Source organism: Kogia breviceps, chromosome 13 (genome assembly GCF_026419965.1).
Source record: "Kogia breviceps isolate mKogBre1 chromosome 13, mKogBre1 haplotype 1, whole genome shotgun sequence".
NCBI lineage: Eukaryota > Metazoa > Chordata > Mammalia > Artiodactyla > Physeteridae > Kogia > Kogia breviceps.
Window position 1 is genome coordinate 26293639 of NC_081322.1, and position 22327 is coordinate 26315965.

Genomic DNA, 22327 nt, shown 5'->3' on the forward strand with positions numbered 1-22327 from the left:
TTTTATTAAAAAATAACCTGAAACATTGCATCTGTTGCAGTATGAGGAAACATGAAAGTTTGAAACTAAATAATATGTTTAATAATTAACTCTCAATGCTGTTGAAAGATACTTACGTGAAAGGGACTGTGGAAAATATGATTGGGCAGTTCAGAAAGTCCATCTTCAAAATAAGCTTGTGCCTTACATCCTAAGGCACTTAAACTTGAACCTTTAGGAACTACTTTCTAGAATGGGAGAAATGAACAGTCCTATAATCTAGAAGGTTCACCTTGTCATCAAGGAAGGGGATAGGTTTAAGGAGGGCAGAATTGAAGCAGGTATACTAAAGTTGCAATTTTAATAGTTCAGGCAAGGGGTGATTAAGGTAATCCAAAATAAATACGAGGTGGACTAAATATTTAAAACCAAATACATTAAAAATAATAAAAAGAAAATACAGGCAAATATTTAACTCATATTTAGAATTAAAAGAGTTTCTAAGTACACACATATTTAAAGAAATCTTAAATTGAAAATAGATAAATTTGGCAAAAAATGTATACATGGATTCATGTGAAAATATTTAAACTAAGTTAATAATAAAATTAGTATCAGTTTCTCCAAACTGAGTAAAAGTCTGCTAAAAAAAGTTAAAACAATTAAACTTTTAATTGTGTAGAGACAACATGAAATTTAAAAAGAAGTATTACCAACAACTTCTTAGGAAAAAAACTAGCAAAGATTAGTATAAGTAATCCCCATAAAAGAAAGCAAACTGATAATACACATGAAGTTTATTCACATTATTGATCAAAAATATACAAATTAAATTCAAAATAATACATTGCTTAAACCCAGAGTACAATGTTCTCTCACCAGTTTGCTTAAGGCAGTGCTCAATGGTGAGCCCTTCTAATTTTCATCAGTTTATCAATCTTCATAGACTTTAAGGTTGGTACATTTGTTATCTTTTCAATACTTATTCATTGATTGCCTATTATGGTTTGGGAATGAAATATGCATTAAGAATATAGTGGTAAACAGGGTAACCATGACCCCCATGATCAGGAAATACATAATCCTGCATGGAAGAATTATTTAATGGGAAAAATTTTATTTCTAGATAATGAAAATCCTATTAATGTATCTTAATTTACTTCTAAGTCTGAGCCTGCTACTTCTTGATACATTTTTACTTGCATATCTGGGTCAATATTTTACTTGAGGAGTGGACAAAATTAAGCCATAGTATCTCATCTGAACATTTCCATTTTTTCCAAAACCTTGTGTAGAGAGCCTTGACGGCATTGGTGAACTTTCTGAGGACTTCAAAGCTGTGGCCACAAAATTGGTTAGGAGCTTTAGCCCAGTTCTAACTTATGTCTCTTAATGCTTATAAAAGAGCTGTGGTTTAAATATCAGGATAAGAGTCAAGACCAGTAGGATGGTCATATAACACTATCACAGGAATACTTTTGGATGCTCTGTTTTTTCTCACTCCAAGATTTAGGTTAAAGTATTATTTTAACAACAACAAAAACTACTATGTTTCTGAAACTAGTCAGGGAATGGGTGACACAGTGAAGAACATGAGAAGCAAGACTCTTCCTCTCAGGGACCTAGGGGCCTGGTTTCACCATGCTCTTGATGAACTTGGGGCTTTCCTTCCTGACTTTAAAAACAGAAGGATAAGTTTTGTTTGTGCTGGGGATATAGCTTTATTGTGGGCACAATGAGAATCCTCAAATCCATTCTAACTAGAGTCAAACCTAAACCACTAAAGAGCTCCACATTCTTCTATCAAGGGGAAGCGAGGTCTCTTATTAAATTGCTTTATATAGATTTTTATCCCTATGAATTTCTCCATGGTCCAAGGTTTTACAATGAATATGTATTAATTTTGTAATAAGTTGTAAAAGATTATAATTTTTTTCACAAAAAGTGTAAGACTATCTCAGTACAATGAAAACAGAGAGAAATATATGCAACTGAATGCCTTCCACGAAGAAACATACATAGGAAATTACCAATACGATATGGTGGGGGCAGGTTAGGCGGAAGTACAGTGAAATATAGGAGACACAGAGTTCTAATAATAACTACATAAATTAGGAGAAAAAGGAGACAGATGAAAGAATAAAACTTCACTTTTGGACTTGGCAGTTTAATATGACACTGGGATAACCATGTGGAGGGATCCAGTGGGAAGTTATATATTAATATAAGATCTGAAACTTGGGAACTTTTTGAAATATTTGGTGGATATTGGGGAAATTTTCAAACATTCCAGTCTTTAATATTAGGAGTGAACCTTCCGAGTTGCAGAATTGGATGTGATATTGTTATAAGAAACATGTGCCTGATTTTATCCTACTATATCAGGAAATAGATTACAGCATAAGATTTTTAAATTTAAAAATTAATAATTAAAACTATTTGCCTTACATTTGAATATACTTGCATCCTTTCATCTGGGCTCCTAGCATACAGCTCAGGGTTTACATGGCTTCCGAAGAACATTCATTGGGAGTCAATGCCATCTCCACTATTAGTTTTGCTCGCTTTTCCAGGGCCTCTAACAAGAAGGGTAGATGCTCTTTCTTCTCAGTTGAGCCGTGCTTTCCCTTTAGAAACCTGCCTACCAGAATTAACACCGGATGCTTGCTTCTCCATTGTTCATGAACACAACTATTACCAAAGATGGGAAAGCTTGGGGAGAATTAAAAATATTTCTTTCTCAAGAAAATAAAAGTCAGCAACTTCTGACTTACTTAGAAAATATTGAAGTGGTTAAACTGGGAAGTTTTCGCTTAGCTTTCTTTTTCTCTGACAATAATCATGCACATACATATGATTTATGATTTATATAAAGTTAAAATACGCCTTGATTGTGTATAAGTTAGCCAAGACTGTCAAGCTTGTTTAAGAAGAACAGAAGGTGGGTATTAACTTTTTTTTCAGTGGGTATTTGGATGAAGATTGAAAATAACTGTTTTTCTTTCAATCAATGCATTGCATTTTATAGGACATAATAACCTGCAGTGGAGTCACGTTTCTTTGCTTGTCACTTCACATACAGAATCCCACCATAACACCACCCAGCAAGCAATGTTATATTTGTAAAGGCAGCAATATGATATTTTTCCTGAAGTTTAAAAGGCAACGTAATTTCACATTTTGTACCTTCAATTTCAATTCAAAAATATGGCTTGAGTGGGAAAAGGTTGAATATCAGATCTTGATTATTTTTTGTCACGGGGCCAAAGCTTGGAAACCATCTCAAGTTGACCTGTACTTTTATCTGCAGTCCCAAAGCATAATTGAACTGCTTGCTCAGGATGCTGTGCTCCACGCAATAAGGGGGCAAAATGAACAACCGACTTCATAATTTAGCAGGTATGCACAACTTCTCTGTGACTATAGTTAATTAATTTATAAATAACTGCTCAAAGTCAGACATTAGGTCACGGTTTTGTGTAGAAGAATGCTATATACAGGGAAAAGCAACATCCTTTTATAAATTATTTCATTCTGATGAGTAAGACATACTGAATAATTGTTATTGCAGTTTTAGAAAAAATCTGAAAATTAACATTTTTATCAGTCATCTTTAAAAATGTCCTCTATTTTCTTGATTCTTTGTTTATTAAGAATAGCTAAGAAAAAAAAATAGCTAAGAAATGATTCTAATTTTATAGTTAAGATATAAATGTACACAAATATTTTTGTAAAAACTTGTTCATATAACTTAAATATATTTAGTTCTGTTTTAACATCTGATAAATAGTTAAAGCAGGAGTGAGTTTTTCAAGGGAGAGAGGAATAAATACAATGAAAAATCACATATATTTCCTTACACTTTCATGAAGCAACCATCAGCTGATTTCCATTGCTGTAGTAAAAAGGCCAATTTCTATCCTGTCCATTCGCCACCTTGTATTTAGCTCAGAAGTGTTTCAAGACAAAACTGGTTGACAATTCACATATTTTAATAGGTCTGCATCCAAACTGGTGCAATAAAAAAGAACCTCGTGCATGGCTTAGGATTCACACTGACAGCACTGTACGATTATGTATTGTTGAACAAATTAATTTGCCGGTGAATCTGACTAGTGTGAAGCAGGACTTTGTTGTCATTGTGTGAGTTCTCTTGTCCTGGTTCTTTATCAGCCATCTTAACAAGTATAACACTCCTTGTTTTAAGCCTGTTGGTTTATTGTAATTTTTACAGTGGACATATCATTCCCATTGTTGGAAAATGTACACATTCTCTATTTGAAAATAATTTTACCAAGTTCTCACAGTCAAAAAATAAACTACTGCAAACTTAATGGGCTCCTGGAACAATGAAGCAATTATGCGCAGAATAAACATAAGAACAGAGGCGATCATGGAACATAAATGCTGCCCCTGATGTTTCAGCTCTTATGGCAACGAACTCTCCATGTTCTGAGTTGTCAAACATAACAGAGTCATGTATATCAGTAGGAACTCTGGTGACTGAAAAATATTGCTAAGGTATTTGGAGTTCTTAACAAACATTCTAAAACACCTGGTAACTTTTGGGGAGCACCCAGGAACTGAGGGAAAAGTAGGTCTGCTTTCCAGATTAGTTACGATAGCTGACTCAGCTTAACAAGGTGCTAACAGTGTAACCAACCAGATGAAACTGCTCCAGGACACTTGGTTTAAGAACTATAGTTTATTCGGTTTGTTTTTTCAAAAATCAAATGAAATCTGGCTTTAAGTTTCCACTGAGGAGAGTTAGAAGTCTGATGTCAATTCTGACCTCTCCCTTTTCCCACCCATCCTGTCCGGTGTGCCCCAGAGCCCACCTTGGTCACCCACAACGGCTCATGGGGCTCCCATTCTTCTTCTCCCAGACAGAGCGGCGCCCCCTGCTGGCCCTTCACCACACTGCAGGCGCTGCTCCTCTACAGAAGGTAGTAAGCGATCACCTCTTCCAAAGTCCTGTCTTCTGAGTCCGAGTGGGGGCAGGATCCTGGCCTCCACCACCTGCCGGATCCCTCAAATCCAGGCGGAAGTCCTCTCCACAGAAGGCTATGGATTTGATCACTCAAAACGAAAAGCTAACTGTCCTTACGGTGGGCTAGAGGGAAAATGGTCTTTTCATCCATTTTTGCTGAGACTGTAGCAGCATAAAAAGACAAAACACCAATTAATTCACCACCAGCTCCTTCCAGTATAAAAGGTGAGTGACTGCTACTGTCACCTTCCCTTTGCTCTTCTCATTTTCCCTGCGGAGCTGGGGCTGTGCAGATGAGAATGTTCCCCTTTCCTCCTTGCCTTGAAACAAGTGTCATATCAAACAGTTCAGTCCTGAGTTCTTAGTTTTCACCACTGCTTTGCCAAAGTTCAGGTGACAATATGGGGAAGACAGAGCAATAATAATTGTATAGATAACCAAAGCTAAAGATTGTGTTAGACAAGTAGCGGTAAAGGTCTGAGTCAAGGCTTTCACTAACTAGGCAGCAGACTTATAATGGAGAAACTGGGTTGGAAAAGGTTTTGTTCATTTTCAACAAAATATAATATTTTTAAAATATTCCCTTTAATAGAAAAATGAAAGTTTTTCCAATTCGTTTGAAGAACAGATTTAATTGTTTCTTATCAAAGGAAAGCTTGTCAGGTTGCACGTGCAATTCATCTCAACATGGTTTACCTGCTTTGAAAACCAAAGTTAAGAATTATGTACTCTTAGTTTGCTTATTAAGAACACATTAAAATTTAGGCTTGAACATGTTAGGTGGAAATGAATGAATAGAACATCTTCACCAAGTGTGTTATTGGGCTGAGTTATTAGCAGACTCTTTATAAATTCTAAACTTGGTTATAGCAGTAAAACAATTTTTTTGTTTCTTGGTCTAAACCTAATGCTGAATAAATTTTAATTTGAAAATACACCTATTTTAGTATTAAACTAACACATTAAGATCCCACAGGATTTAGGTAGGAATTTATGAAATGCTATCCGATTGCTCTCAAATGTTGCCTTAAAGTAAGTAACAGTGGGTTCACCTGAGATCAAGTCCAATTTTTCTCCACATTTACCTTTAAATCTTAATTCAAAACATCTTTGAATTTTCAAGATTTGGTTATCGTAACAGATAAAATAAAATATATTCATTTCTTCAACTCAATGACTTGGATTCAGTTTGGTTGGAAAAACATATGACACAATTTTAAAAGTATAACTCCTCTGCCTCTGATGTAATTAGAAAAGTAGCATTCCAGGTGGTCTGAAAATAGAAAAATGTGGCAAAGAAGCCTGTAGCATGGCAGTCTTGAATTAGGGAGATTATTAATGATGTATATATAGACTGAGTCACAGAGACTTCAAGTATAGGTAATAAATGATAGAGTCGTAAGAAGGGCTGAGTATGAATTGCTAATGTTACTCATTTTCTTTATCCATTATAAAGAAAAGATTGCCTCGCTTCCTCCAGACTAAGGTTTAGTTTTGTCTCTGTGTAATACCCAAGTGCAAAAATTTTCTTTTGACTATGACACAGTTATGAACTAAACTGATTTATAGCCAGTTCAGAAGCCAAGCGATTAGCGCCAAAATAGTGGTGAGATAATAAAATACTGAACTTGGACAGAATCCAGATCGCTCAAATATGAGTTGGGAAGAAACTGCTGATCAGCTAAGATTGACCACAAAGGCTTGTCTCTGGATCCACTATTAGTAAGAATGATGATTCAGACCCATTTGAGGGTTGCTTTCACTCAAGTTTTCTGTCTGCTTGTTCAAGTGGTATACCCCAAAATGAGAATACACAAAGAGTTCCCATGCCTGGTGTCCCCTTATTTCTTAGGAAGGATGTTTTAAGTTCAGTTGTCAATCCACAGCTATGAAGAGCAGAGAATTATTTTAGACTTACTATCTGTAGGCTGGAGAAGGCAGCTTTAGCACTCAGGATAGGCCTTATTTCCATTTAAGAAGATCCTTGCTTCCTTAAGGTTATAAATTTCCATGTTCATTTTCTACTGCTTCACTGGGCATACAAATAGTCTGACGATGGTTCCCTATGGCTGTTTCTCATAATAAAACAAAATTCAAATATTTCCATATTAAGAGACACAAGGGGGGGGGTAAATGGACTTTAGAATGCCAACTCTCATCCCACGAGGTTTGACTTCTTTTGACACTTTCTGATGATCAATTACGTCCCCACCATCGCTGGCTTCATTTGTCAGCCCTACCAACCCAAGCATACAATGTGGCTTTCCCCTTCATTTCCTAGTTCATTGTTGAAACAAAACTGAAATATTGAAAGCTTAGTTATGTAGAAAAGGGAATAAATAGAGAATACATAGTTCAATAATGTGCTTTGCAAAGACTGGTTACCACTGTCACTTTGGGGTTCACTTGGAGGGCACTGTTACATCAATCCCAGCCTGCTCCATGTGGCAGCAACCGTCTTCCCCCACGGCCAAGAGGTTCTTCAAGCGCAGCACGTGTTCAAAGTCCAGACTTCAAAAGGGAAGCTGAGACAAATTATGGTTTGTTTGAAAAAAAATCCCTTGATCCCTCAGTGCTTCGATTGCCTCCCCAGAAAATGACATGGAATTAAATAAACACACTCTTCAAAAAGAAAGAAGAGTTTCATGACTAAATAAAGGTCTGGGATGGTATAAGCAGATTCTGTTTAACATCAGGGTCTTGCCACATTCATCCCTGAAAATAATGCTAGTAATTATTTTATGTACACTTGAATTCAAAATATATATGCTTAATGTAGCAATTTTAAGTTTAATTTCAAAAGGTGAAACAAATATGTATACAGAAATGCATACAAGTCTTTTTTTTTTTTTTTTTTTTTTTTTAGCGGTACGCGGGCCTCTCACTGTTGTGGCCTCTCCCGTCGCGGAGCACAGGCTCCGGACGCGCAGGCTCAGCGGCCATGGCTCATGGGCCCAGCCGCTCCGCGGCATGTGGGATCCTCCTGGACCGGGGCACGAACCCGTGTCCCCTGCATCGGCAGGCGGACTCTCAACCACTTCACCACCAGGGAAGCCCACAAGTCTTTAAATAGACATTACCTGCCCGTCAGCAGCTATATTCACAGGCAGAGATGTCCAATGACAACTGGAAGCTTGTGTACCCAGTAACTGGTGTGGCCAAGAGAAAACCATGCCCAGCTGAACTTTGGGGAAAAGCTTAAACTTTTTATACATAGAAGTTAAGATGGCTGTAAGCTGGGCATTCAGTCTAACATTGTCAGCATATATAGACTATGGTGTTGGGTGATCTGAATGTTGGACATGCCTTTGAATCGCTGGTCATAGATGAAGACTTTATTTGGATTAGAGCTGGGAGTGGGGGCCGTGGGCTTTCTGGCTTCTGCTGGGAGTTAGACATCCGTGGTCTCTGCCATGTCACTGTAGCCCACTGACTTGAGCACTTGAAGTGGTATGTTCCTAGCCCCTAGTAGTATAAATTGATTCCATCTCCCTATGCCTACCTCCTTCCCTCCATCCCAAATATTCTGCAAAAGTTGACGTCTGCTGCAAGGGCTGATGTCATTGTCTGGGCAGAACTTCGTCCCAACATTCACCCTCTTGTCCCTCTGGAATTCTATTCAGGAAGTGCTGGTATGAGCAAGCAAAGCCAGTTAGTTCTGAGCAAACGCGTGATGTGTATGGAGTTCGTCCTCATTTTGCCACTTACTGGCTCTGTTACCTAGAGCATCATTTGACCTCTATGGACTCAAATTTCATCATCTGTAAAACACAGATAGTAATAGTACCTACCTAATAGTGTTTTGCAGATGAAATAATGTCATGCACATAAGATGCTTGTATCCTGTCTAGCAGAGAGGAAGTTCTCAATAAACTGTAGCTAACATCTTCCAGCAGAATAAAAAGCCCTACCTAGGAGGTTCTCCTCTGTACTGTATGTCCACACTTGACTTTCTTCAGTCCAATGATCAGGTACATAATGTTTCCATGTTTTGTTCTACAAAATGAGTTGAAAAACAAGGAGCAGAGTTGTTTTCTAACCTCAGGATAGTTATACTGGGGAAATGTTTTTTAAAAATACTGTTAATGGGTATTAACAGTATTAATGTATTTCTGTTAATATTTAACAGAATAACTGTTAATAATAATTGTTAATATTTAACAGTATTTTAAAATACTGTTAAAAATACTGTTAATGGGCTTACCCTGGTCTGCCTGCCAATGCAAGGGACACGGGTTCGAGCCCTGGTCTGGGAAGATCCCACATGCCATGGAGCAACTAGGCCCATGTGCCACAACTACTGAGCCTGCGCTCTACAGCCCATGAGCCACAACTGCTGAGCCCATGTGCCACAACTACTGAAGCCTGCGAGCCCTAGAACCTGTGCTCTGCAACAACAGAAGCCACAACAATAAGAAGCCCACGCACCACAATGAAGAGTAGCCCCCACTCGCCACAACGAGAAAGCCCAGGTGTTGTAAGACCCAACGAAGAATGAAGATGCACCACAGCTATAAATAGATAAATACATTTATAAAAAAATAAAAGAAAATACTGTTAGTTTTTGTTCATTTCTTTCCAAAGATGAAACATGCCTCTTATTCTCTTTCACTAAAAGAAAACATAAGCTACAATCAGAGCCTGTCTGGCATTTTTTTAAATGCATAAACATGTGTTTACTATTGTGTAGAACAGCTGTAATTTGACTGCAGTTGACTGATTCTGATTATGTTTGGTTTATGTCCTTCAAAAGCAGTCACAGAGAATTTACTTATTTGTGTTTTATATCATTTTAAAAATTATCTTCACAGAGCCATCATGTGTGGAAATGTTCTCCTTCCTTTTACCTTCATTATTGTTTAGAAAAGCAATTGTATCATTCAAAGTGGCTATTGAGTCTATAATCTACCAAATTCATGGGGATGGTATTACAATGTCTTAGAATATATCAAAATTCAGAAGTAAAAGAACTGCTTTGAATCATCATCTCATAACTATTTTAGGGCATTTATAAAGATCTACTAATGTTTCTGATGCTATGAATATATAATGTGACAAATATTATTTCAACATTAAAAGAAAATTAAAGAACTTAGTAAATCAGAATGAATCACTAGAGACTGCTAAGAAAAGAATATATGCAAGCATCATTTTAGGACTTCTTTTTTTACTCTAACGTCTTCTCCCTCATTCTTTTCCTCCCTCGGATTTTTTTATTCCTACATCTTTTTTATTTGTTTTTTTAATCCTTATAAAGCTCAGGAATTAAAAAAAAATAAAACACAGGTCAGTTGCCATTTTAATAGGGATTTAAGAACAACAAAAAGATAAATGTACACAATGTTATTTTAATGCCTTTTATGTTTATTTTCTATTAGAGAAATACATTTTTCATAAAGAATGCATTGTGTTGATCAGGCTACTGATGAACTCCTGGTGGGCTTCTGGGAAGAGAGCAGCAAAGAGAAAAAGAAGAGAGAATTGTGGGATGTATACCACGACTTAGGGTACACAGAGTCAATTACGAGGGGATAAAAGATGATACTTCAATGTTACTCATGAAAGTAAGATTCTTGGGTAGCTTTCAAATTAATATGCCAGCCCAGATTTTTTTGGCATAATGAGAACATCTTTTATGTGTCAGAACAGATTTTGATTATAACTAAGTGAAAGCTCAGATATGCTGATAAGGTGACCTTTATCATAAAGTTTAAGAGTAATTGTCTAAAGTACTTTTAGAGAAGGCAAAAGATGAATAGGAATAAAGTATGTGAGTCATAGGGCTACCTGACCATATAATTCATGTTTATGTTTGAATAAAAATTGCAATTTCAAATACAAATAAAACAAAAGTCCACTTAAATTATATGCTTATGTCATTGCTTAATGTTTTTTCCCCCTCTACCAAGAATAATCAAGATTACTCTTTGGCTAAGTCAGACCTTATGCCCACAAATACTTTTGCCCCATAAGAATTTAGAACATTTGGACACACTGTTGTTAAGATGGCTTATAGCTATCTTATAGAAAGCATTCTTTCTTTTATTGCTTATAGCCTTATTTTTATGAAATCGCTCTTTTAAAAGTATACTGTTTTATTTTGCAAATTCCATCTAAACATGAAATCAAAATGGATTTATTTGTATATTTTGGTCAGATTTGGGGAATTGCCTTCAGTGTTTGGTGCCATATTTACAGTGGGGTGTTTTCAAAGTAGGCTGTGTCCTGGAGACATTGTACTTGTGCTCCTTTCAAAGGGCAAGAAATGGCCCTAGGAAGCAGTTCTATTTAAAAATTACCTATTGAAAACTCCCTTATCTGCCTATTGTATTTAGTTTAGTGGATGATACAGTGAAGTATCTGGCACTGACCTCATAACTTTTTTTTGGAAAAGTGCTTCTACAATTCTTTTGTTATATTTTCATGTTTTTTTCTACCCAGTATGCTTTTTCCCTCCAACTCTTCCCTCATCATTTCTCTCCCCTTCTCCAAATTCTTTCATTCTTTAAAGCCAAATTCCAATGTCATCTCTCTTGTAAAAACTTACTTGAACCTACTTCAGTCATATATATTTTTTTTAATTTTTCACAGGAATTTTTCCATAACCATCTTAGAGCACCTATCACTCTCAAATGAGCCATTTGAGTGGCTAAGATTATAAACTCTCATTGGAGTGTGATGTCCAGGGACGGGTAATAATCTGGTACATTGCATATGGTAAGTACTCAATCCATACATGTTCTAGAGGTGTTGCCTGAATATAGCATTTTCCTAATATGTAATAATAAACTAATAACAAAAACTAATTGCCTGCATGTATGCATGTATTTATACAACAGTTACAACACTAACAAGTGCATATTGATGACAGGGTCAGCTGGGTAGTTATTTAATTTGGTCACTGAAACTGATAAATTTACTAATCGGCACTATTTGGTCATTTTATTCATAATAATATGAATAGTTTGCATAATGGTCAAGTTTGCTTAAGAAGGACAAACATGATCAATATTAAAATCCAATCTTGTCAAGTCACTGAACATCAGAAAGATGGTGCCAAACAACCTGTGACAAACTAAATCGTCATCAAGCAGATCTTATTTTTGGTCTTATATTTAGTATATTATGTGGCCTGACCCAAAATTTCCAAAGGTTCCACAGGACTAGAAATGGAAAAAAATAAAACAAAAAGCATGCATGTGAAGTACCAGAATTTTAAAAATTCTAGTACTAGTACACAACCATACTTACTGAAAGTTATGGATCTTTAGTCAAGGAAAATCTACTTTAACCTTACATAAAAGTGTGGAAATTTCAACATCAAGTCTTCAGAAATTACATTGAAATGAGACATTGAGGTCCCTTCTTTGGGCACAGTCTCTATTGCTACAGCAATAGTTTAATCATATAGAGTCACAGAATAGAATTTTATACCTGTGGACACATTTTCCATTCCTTCCAAGTATTCAAAGACAATACCCAACCATAATGAGAGGATGTTAATGAAAGAACATAATGCAAGAACACAGGCTACTCATTTCTACAGGATTCCATAGTTATCTGAAGTCACAGAGTAGTAGAAATTCTGTAACATGCAGAAGCTGAAATGCCACTGAGAATGTTTCATGTTACCAACATAAAATAGGAAAATGGAAACCAGCATGCATACTTCCTCTATATCATCTGCACTCAATAAATCCTGAGTTAAATTCTTACTTTATTTTTTCCTTATGACAAATATACTTAAGTAATTGGATGTTTCCATCTTATGGAACGGGGGATTTTACTCATATTGAAATTCACAATCATGGCTTTTCATATGGAAATGTCTATTCCTCAAGTATACCAGGAAAAAAAATCTAGTTTTTATTACTTCAAACTTTGTAAAGTAAGACAAAATCTTGGTGTCACATAACGTATAGTGCATCGTTTACAAGCATTTCAGATTATAAGGAAAATTTATTTACCACAAATATGATGATGGTTCCTTTGAAAACAAGCACATTTTAAAAACTGAATCATAATGGATCTAAATATTTGCAAAGGATATCTTAAGTAATATACTGAGTGCCTACAGGACATATTGCGTATAAGTACATATTGCGTATAAGTACATATTTAGGGAATAATGTTTGTGTTCTGTGAATTTTGTATCTTCTTACTCATTTTCTTAATTTATCTCCTGACATATAAGCAAATTTAGGCTAAGCCTCTTTTATCCTGGATAGCGCATTTTTCCACACTGTCTCAAAACTCTGTTAACTACTTATACTTTTGAAATGAGGAGCTAATAAATAATAAATGGAGAATAACAAGCCTACCTTTTTAATTGCTTTGTAACTTTATATTTTCACATTGCACACTGAATCACAGACACTCAAAATCATATCATAGAATTATTGGGGTGAAAGGGCATTTAAAAGGTCATCTAACCCAATGAGTTATAACTATTTTACCAAAAGAACTCTTTTTTTCTAAAGAGCTTTGTATATGGAACCCCCAAATTTGAAACAGATGCATAGTGTAGCAGCTCTGGTTTAAGAGAAGCATGCTTGGCCTCATTCCCTGAAGCAGAACTCTGAAGTCCCCCAAAGCACGGTTTGATGACCACTGATCTCGGTGATCGGCTCAGGATCTTTTCTAAAACACTTTTTGCCAGATAATCATACTGTCACTTCTGTAATAGTTCCAGGGACAGGATACACTTTTTTTGGAAATGTATCAATCATTATGAAATAAAACTATCCCCTATATTAAACCTCCAAGTAACATTTCCCATTATCTAATTCTTGTTCTCTTTGATTATTTTATATAATGACCCTTCAGACATTTGAAGGCAGTGTAGCCCTATATCAATCTGGGCAGAAATAAACTTGGCTAAAAGTGTTTACATTTCCTATCTAAAGGAGTGAAGTATGTTCTGGCCTCTACTTTGATCTCCTTGGGTTATGCTTTGTCCAGGAGACAGAGTGGCTCTGCCCTTTGGTTGTAGTCATGAGCAAAAAGGAATCATATAATGAAATCTAGATGAAGTTTGGGTTCTGATTAAAGGAGCCCCAGGAAGATATAAAGAGTCTAATATTTTCAAGACCTTGGGATCAGGCAGGTATTAAAAACCAGTCTCAAAGCAAGGGGGACTATAATGGTAATTAGACAAGACAGATGAAAACAGTTTGGGAAACAGAAAATAGATTGAAAGTTGAAACCTTATGTTGAAGGCAAAGAACATTTTATGGAGGACTTTATCTCATATACGGGGAATGCACTAATTAAATATGATAAATGTTTATGTGTTTCACCTACTCTGAGAGCCATCAATTTAACTATAAAAGTCTAATGGAATCTTCCAGGTCCATATTGTTATCAATAGCTATAACTGTCATCCATTTGTTTGGGGTAGTAACTCTGACATCTGAATTCTCAGCCCAGTATTTTTCAGTTGTTCTTTTCAATCTGCAGTAGTAACACCGCTGCAAGCTGAATACTTCCCTTCTATCTCCTTCTGGCCCTCACTTCTCATGGATTTTTCAATCAGTTAGTGAGTTCAAGTTCTGTTCTATTTACTTTCCATTATGCCATCATTGTTTTCTTAGGAAGTGAGGTTGGAGGTTACCCCAGTTGGGAGCTAGATTTTCAATGTTTAAGAATGAGTAAACAGAAAAAAAGTCAACAACAGGAAATCCAGGAGCAACATCAGGCCGCTGAGATACACTGGGACAGAGAAGTACAAACAAAGCACCGAGGAGGGTGTAGAAGAGCATCCTCATCATCAGTGTCACCATCAGTATCACACGAGTTAACATTATGGAGCACCTACTGTCTGCCTGGCTTGGCTCTGACTTATGATACCTAGTATAACAATTAGTATTTTATTTATTTTATGTACAAGTAAATAAGCGCAAAGTAATTAAGTTAGAAGTCCAGTATTAAATAGCTAGTAAGTGATAAAGCAAAGATTTGAAAATAAACATTCTGACTTTAGAAGTCAAACTTTTTATTAAACAGCTTTACTGAGGTATAATTTATACACAAAGAACTACACAAATTTCTTGCGTACAGTTGGATGAGTTTAGACATATGAAAACAGTTGTGATACCATCACAACAATCAAGGTAATAGACATATCCAACACCTTCCAGAGTTTCTTGTGTTTCTTAATTTGTGTATGTGTGGTAAGAACACTTAATATGAGATCTCCCCTCTCAACAAACTCTGAAGTACAGAATACCATATTGTTAACTACAGGCACTATAGTGCTGAGAAACCTGGATATCCACATGCAAAAAATTAAATTTGAACTCTCACCTTAGACCATACAGAAAATCAACTCAAAGTGGATTAAAGACATAAACATAAACCCTGAAACTGTATAACTCCTAGAACAAAACGTAAGGGAAAATTTCTTGACATTGGTCTTGGCAATGACTTCATGGATATGACACCAAAAACACAGGCAACAAAAGCAAAAATAGACAGGAGGGACTATATCAAACTAAAATGCTTCTGCACAGCAAAAGAAAATATCGACATAATGAAAAGGCAGCCAACCTACAGAATAGGAGGAAATATTTGCAAACCACATATATGAAATCAGGTTAATTTCCTAAATGCATAAGGAACTCCTTTAACTCAACAGCAGAACAAACAACCCAATCTAAAAATGGGCAAAAGACTTAGACATTTCTCCAAAATAGCAAAAACGTACTATATGAAAAGAAGTTCAACATTAATGATCCAGGGAATAAAAATCAAAACCACAATGAGATATCACCTCACACTGGTTAGAATGATTACCATCAAAAAGTCAAAAGACTTAAAGTGTTGCAGAGGATGTGGAGAAAAAGAAGGGCTTTGTACACCATTAGCAGGAATGTAAACTGGTACAGCTACCATGGAAAACAGTACGAAATTTCTTCCAACAATTAAAAACAGAACTATCATATGATCCAACAATCCCACCTCTGGATATACACCCAAAATAGCTGAAATTAGGATCTCAAAGAGATATCTGCACTCCCATGTTCATTGCAGCACTACTCACAAGAGCCAAGCTATGGTTAAAAAAAAAAAACGCTCTTAGAGAAAATGGGAGCTGAAGAAGAGACAGGAAGGAAAAATGAAGGAGAAAATATAAGTATAGGACAGAAAAAGCTCAATTACTGACTTGTCAACTGCATTAGGGATTGTTAAATCAGAACTGGCATGCATAAATTTACATACATGATGAAGAGAGCTGGGAGGATATCCCAGGATATGAGAGACGGTGAAAAGCTGGAAAAATCAAAGATGAGGAGGAGACAGTACAGAGATCAATCAACATTCGTATAATTGCTATACTTGACAAGAACAAACAGAACAGAAATGATAATCAAGAATATTACAGGAGGGTTCTTCCCTGAAATGAAAGGAAATTGAGTGATCAGATACACATGCTTCACTATATATCATCAAATGAAATTAAATGAGATAGGAATTTAGACACCCAGAGCGAAATATTTTAATCAAGTCATTCTGAAAAGTACAGAAATCTGATTGACTTTCACTTAAAAATGAAAAAGTTTTGAGATCCAAGAGTTATATAACAAACATTAATTGTCATTCATGTAGGAAAGCAAAGAATGACAAAGGTAGATGTATAAGAGCTGAAAAAAAGTAAACTTTAACCATAGAGGTTTCTTGAAACTTTTTAGTCAGAATTAAAGTGAAGGCATCAGGAGCAGGCAAGTCACAGTACACAGGATCAAATAATGAGGACTGAAATAATTTAATGTAAAATTGAAGGTAGTTTTATTAAAAAAACAGATGAAAGCAGAATATCATTTGTCAAAAGTAATTACAGTTACTGAATAAATATATGAATATAATGAGAATTAGAGTATACTTTTCCAGATTTGGGCTAAAACATCTGAAATTCAGAAAATCTGTTCTATCCAAAGGACAACTATATTCTCAGATTTGCTAGGAGAAAATAAGCAGAGTGTTTACATTTTGAGATTGATATTTTTTAAAATATAGATGTAAGTATGATGTGTTTTAAAACTCTATTAAGGAGGACAATAATTGAATTAAATATCTAAGCATGTATACCTCTCCTAATCACTAAAAAAAGAAAAGAAAAGAAAAAAGGAAAGAAGATTGAGAACAAATGCCATGTAATACATGATTTAATTAGCAATAATCGCGCCTCGGATAAACCTCATTGGCTACGATACTGCCACTGCGCAAAGCTAATACACGATTTTTAAAAAGGAAAGAAAAGCACACTGGCATAAAAATCAAAATATATAAATGAAATTCCATAAACTACATCCAAGTTTAAAAAATAGAGCCTCAGATCTGGTTAAAAAGGTAAATTGGAAAGAATTATAAACTAGAGGTTTAACAGTAGAAAGATGGTTAATGACAAGCCAAGCAAATATTTTGTTTTAAAATGTTAATGTCCAATATTGGCAAAAGTGTTACAAAATGAACACTGTAGTATAATCTTTGTGTATTGGTCAGCTTTTTTCTTGTCTATGCTAGGGTTACATCAAAATGTCAATGGATTACAAAATTCATATTATATGTGAATTATGGTTCTGTTCTCCACTTGGTTCCTTCATTCTGGGATACAGGATGAAGTAGCAGATATTGTCTGGGACTTATTCATGTTCTAGAAGGAACAAGTAACAAAGGAGCCAGGCAATGACTTGTCAAGCTATTGCTCAGCACTAACGTTCACATTTCATTGGCCAAAGCAAGTTACACATCTAAGTCTGAGGTCAATGGGTTGGAAATTATATACTTCCCACTGAAGGGGCACTGCACATGAAAAAATAAGAATCAATCAAAATATAACTATCCATTGGTAAGCACAAAAATCATGGTGATACTCAAAATACATGCACACTTTTAATAATGGAGATCATGGCACACTTCACTGCATAGAGCATGACAATGTCAAAGGGTATAGAATCTTCTCACCTGAGAGGCTGAATTTGGGGTAGCAATGAAATCTCCCACACTAGTAAGAATGTAAATAACGTCAAACTTTAAAAATGTTCAGTTATAAATATAAACCAAAGTCCTTCCAATGGCTTAGTCTCTTTCCCTAATACACAATTATTTTCCTAGAACTTTATCCTAAAAATATTGCACAGATAGTTCATACATAAAATTTCATCATCATTTAGGGATACATCAAAATATTATTCATAGTAATACGTCCTTAATTAAATAAATTACATCTTTATAGGCCTATATAGCCTTTAAAGTTATGTAAAATTATGTTATCATATATGATAAAAACCTACAATGTGCCCTGATTTCCATTATTAAAACGTGTTTGTGTGTGTGTATCACCATGATTTCAGGGTTTACCAATGTACAGTTGAATTTTGGGTGATCCTTGTTTTCTCATGTATGATCTTCCTAGTGGACTACTATTTGCTTTGAGATTTAGAGTTAGCAAATAAGGGGCACATAGTAGTCATTCAATAAGTACTTGAATAAATGAAGGAAAAAATAAATGAAAATGCAATGACATAGTATTGTATTTAAGAATCATCTGAGTTCATATTTAAAATGAAAAAAATTCTGCTTACCACAGAATATCATGAAACAGAATGTGATTCAGACATCAAAGGTCAAAGGACTACACTGGGATATAGTAGACTATACTAGCTATAGCGTCAGACAGTGTAATATAACAATAGTTACTGATCTTTATTAAGTGCTTTCCATTTGCCTGGAATTGTGTTAGTATCTTACAGACAATATCTCATTGAAGCTTCTTACCAATCCTGTATGTTAGGTATTTCTATTATAACCCTCTTAAGAGCCAAACTGAGGGAGCTCAGAGAGATAATAATAGTCTCCCAAAATTTCACATTTAGTAAGTGACAAAGCAAGGATTTGAAACCAGGCAGTCTGACTCCAAAGAGTCACTGTTAGCAACACCTTATAGTTTACTCGTATTCTCTTAAGGGAAGATTCCCAATTTACTGATCTTTGTGTTGTTTAAAACTCTACAGACACATTTTCTGTGGTAGCTTCTTACAAGTGAATAATCTCATCAATAAGATATAACTTTTTTCTAATTTTATACTTTAAAGGTATTTTTAACATTTTAAGTTTAAGAGGGTCTTGCTGTCAGACATGTATATGTGACCCACACATTAATTCATCAGTCCTCACCTCTTACACCCTACTTGTGACTATTGCTTTAATTTAAAAATGCTCTTCACTCATACTTAGAAATCAAAGTATTAGTGGAAAGGTTAGAGAGAAGACACAAACAGCTTTGTATTTTACCTCAAGATTCCAGTTTCTTTTTCCTCTCATAACTTCAGTTTCTAAGTTTCTGATGGTTAATACAACGTGAAAGAATTGGGAATGAATTCACTAAGCCTCCATCCTACAGAAACATATACATGGTTTAACAAAACCATTACTTCTGGGGAGCTTGGCTGGCTACACACACAAAAAAAAAACCCCACCGTGCCTTCTTTTTTAAATTTAGTTATGCTGGGGGTTGAAATATCTTCATTATGGTACCCAGTGATTTTTTTTTTAAAGCTTTACTTATACAGCGGAAATAAAAGCAATGAGTTGAGTCAACCAATTCAACAGGTAGTTTGAGTTCATACACATGAAACAACTAGTTAATTAGCTATATCATTCATTTTCATCCAATTGTTTTGGCATTGAAAAGTCAGAGCCTGGGCTTTTCAAAAGCGACATATGCCTTCCTATGTTATGAGTGAACTTTTATCTTTCAAATTAGAAACAAAAACAACAACAAAGAGAAAACACATTTCTTTTGGTCTACTCCATATGGGTAACTGACATTATCACAGCTAGAGTTGAGCACAGCCTAGAATATGTAATTTCTTTTTGTAAAATATTATTTTCATTTTGGGAAAAAGCAATATTTGGCACTGCATCAATTCTGCTGCTTTTGTTCATCATTTGTTTGAACAAAAGTAATTAAGTTTACAACAAAATTAAGCATCAGAATTTTTCTTTTGTTTTTTTTTGGTAGTATATTTTACATTCAACTACCAGTTACATCACTAAATGTGTCTGGTTTTCATTATTTTCATGAAAAAAGCAATATTCATTTTTTAAAATTTAGGTACAGCATGTCCATAGTTTTGGGGTTTATTCATGAAAACTAATAATTATTATATTGAAAAAGTCTATACAAATGCCTCAAAAACAAATTATTAAATACCCATGACTACTGATTTGGGGTAAATTTTAAATGAGTAAACCTTTAATGAATACTGAGTAAAATTTAATTTAATATATTAAATGTAGCAAAATTATTTCTTTGTCACCATACTTTAGCACCAAATTGAACTTAACATATTCCAAATAACAGATGCCATTTATGAGAGTCTTATGATCCCTGAAAAATTCAAGTGTTTCTCAGGCATGACCTGTGGCTAAAATATGTGATACAGGATGTGGAGATTCTTGGGGCTTCCCTGGTGGCACAGTGGTTGAGAATCTCCCTGCCAATCCAGGGGACACGGGTTCGAGCCCTGGTCTGGGAAGATCCCACATGCCGCAGAGCAACTAGGCCCGTGAGCCACAATTACGGAGCTTGCGCGTCTGGAGCCTGTGCTCCACAACAAGAGAGGCCATGATAGTGAGAGGCCCGTGCACTGCGATGAAGAGCGGCCCCCACTTGCTGCAACTAGAGAAAGCCCTCGCACAGAAACGAAGACCCAACACAACCAAAAATAAATAAATAAATAAATTTTTAAAAATACAGGAGTCCATGTATTTAAATTTTTTAAAAAATATTCTTTAAAAAAATTAATTAACTTGATTCTTCAGAGCTGTTGAGCAGAAAGTACAGAGTTCCCATATACCCTCAGTCCCCACATACAAACAACTTTCCCCACTATTCACATCTTACACTACAGCAGTACATTTGTTACAGTCAACCTACACTGACACATTGTTGTCGTCCAAAGTTCATAGTTGATATAAGGATTCACTTTTGGTCTTGTATATTCTGAGTTTTAACAAATATATAATGACATGTATCTAATATTGTAGTGTAATACAAAATACTATATTGCCCTAAATATCCTCTGTTTTCATCCCTCCCTTCTCCCCAGTCCCTGATAACCACAGTCTTTTTCCGGTCTCCATAGTTTTGTCTTTTCCAGAATGTCATTTTGTTGGAATCATACAGTGTGTAACAATTTTAGATTGGCTTCTTTCACTTGTAATATACATTTAAGTTCTGCCAAGTCTTTTCATGGCTGGATAGCTCATTTCATTTTAGCACTGAATAATATTACATTATCTAGTGTACCATAGTTTATTTTTCATTCACCTACTTGAAGCACATCTTGGATGCTTCCAGCTATTGGTAATTATGAATAAAGCTGCTGTAAATAATTGTGTGCAGGTTTTTATGTAGACATGTTTTCAACTCCTTTGAGTAAATTCCAAGGAGTGTGATTACTGGATCATATGCTGAGAATATTTATATTTGTAAGAAACCACCAAATTGTCTTCGAAAGTATCTGTGCCATTTTGCATTCCCATCAGCAGTGAAAGAGAATTCCTGTTGCTCTACAGTCTTGCCAACATTTGGTGTTGTCAGTGTGCTAATTTTGGCCATTCTAATAGGTGGGTATTGGCATCTCATTTCAATTTGCATTTTTCTGATGACCTATGATATGTAATATTTTCACATGCTTACATGCCATCTACATATCTTCTCTGGTGAGGTATCTGTTAAGATTTTTGGCTCATTTATTAATTGGGTTGTTTGTTTTCTTATTCAGTTTTAAGGTTTTTATATATTTTGGATAACAGTCCTTTATCAGATGTGTCTTTTGCAAATGTTTTCTTCCAGTCTGGCCTGCCTTATTTTCTTGACATTCTCTCTCACAGAGCATAAGTCTTTAATCTTTATAAATTTCTTTCTTTCGTGGATCATGCTTTTGGTGTTGTATCTAAAATGTCACCACCATACACAACATCATCTAAGTTTTCTCCTATGTTATCTTCTGACACTTAAGTCTATGATCACTTGATTTATTTTGCAAAGTGTACAATGTCTGTTTACAGATTTCATTTTATTTTTTTGCATGTAGATGTCTAGTAGTTCCAGCACCATTTGTTGAAAAGATTATCTTTACTCCACTGTGTTGTCTTTATAACTTTGTCAAAAATTATTTGACTGTATTTATGTGGGTACATTTCCGGGCTCTATTATGTTTCATTTATATATTTGTGCATTCTTTCACCAATACCATCCTGTCTTGATCACAGTAGATTTACACTAATCATTAAATTGGGTAGTATCAGTCTTCTGACTTTGTTCTTGTCTTTCAAAATTCTGTTGGCTAT

General features: G+C 35.2%; 2 pseudogenes; one reads left to right on the plus strand and one right to left on the minus strand.

Moving 5' to 3' along the window:
* Positions 1-3350: 3350 nt before the first annotated feature.
* Positions 3351-22327, plus strand: part of LOC131768247 (pyrroline-5-carboxylate reductase 3-like) — a 41836-nt pseudogene continuing 22859 nt past the window's right edge.
* LOC131740271 (U4 spliceosomal RNA) lies at positions 17132-17198 on the minus strand (annotated as a pseudogene).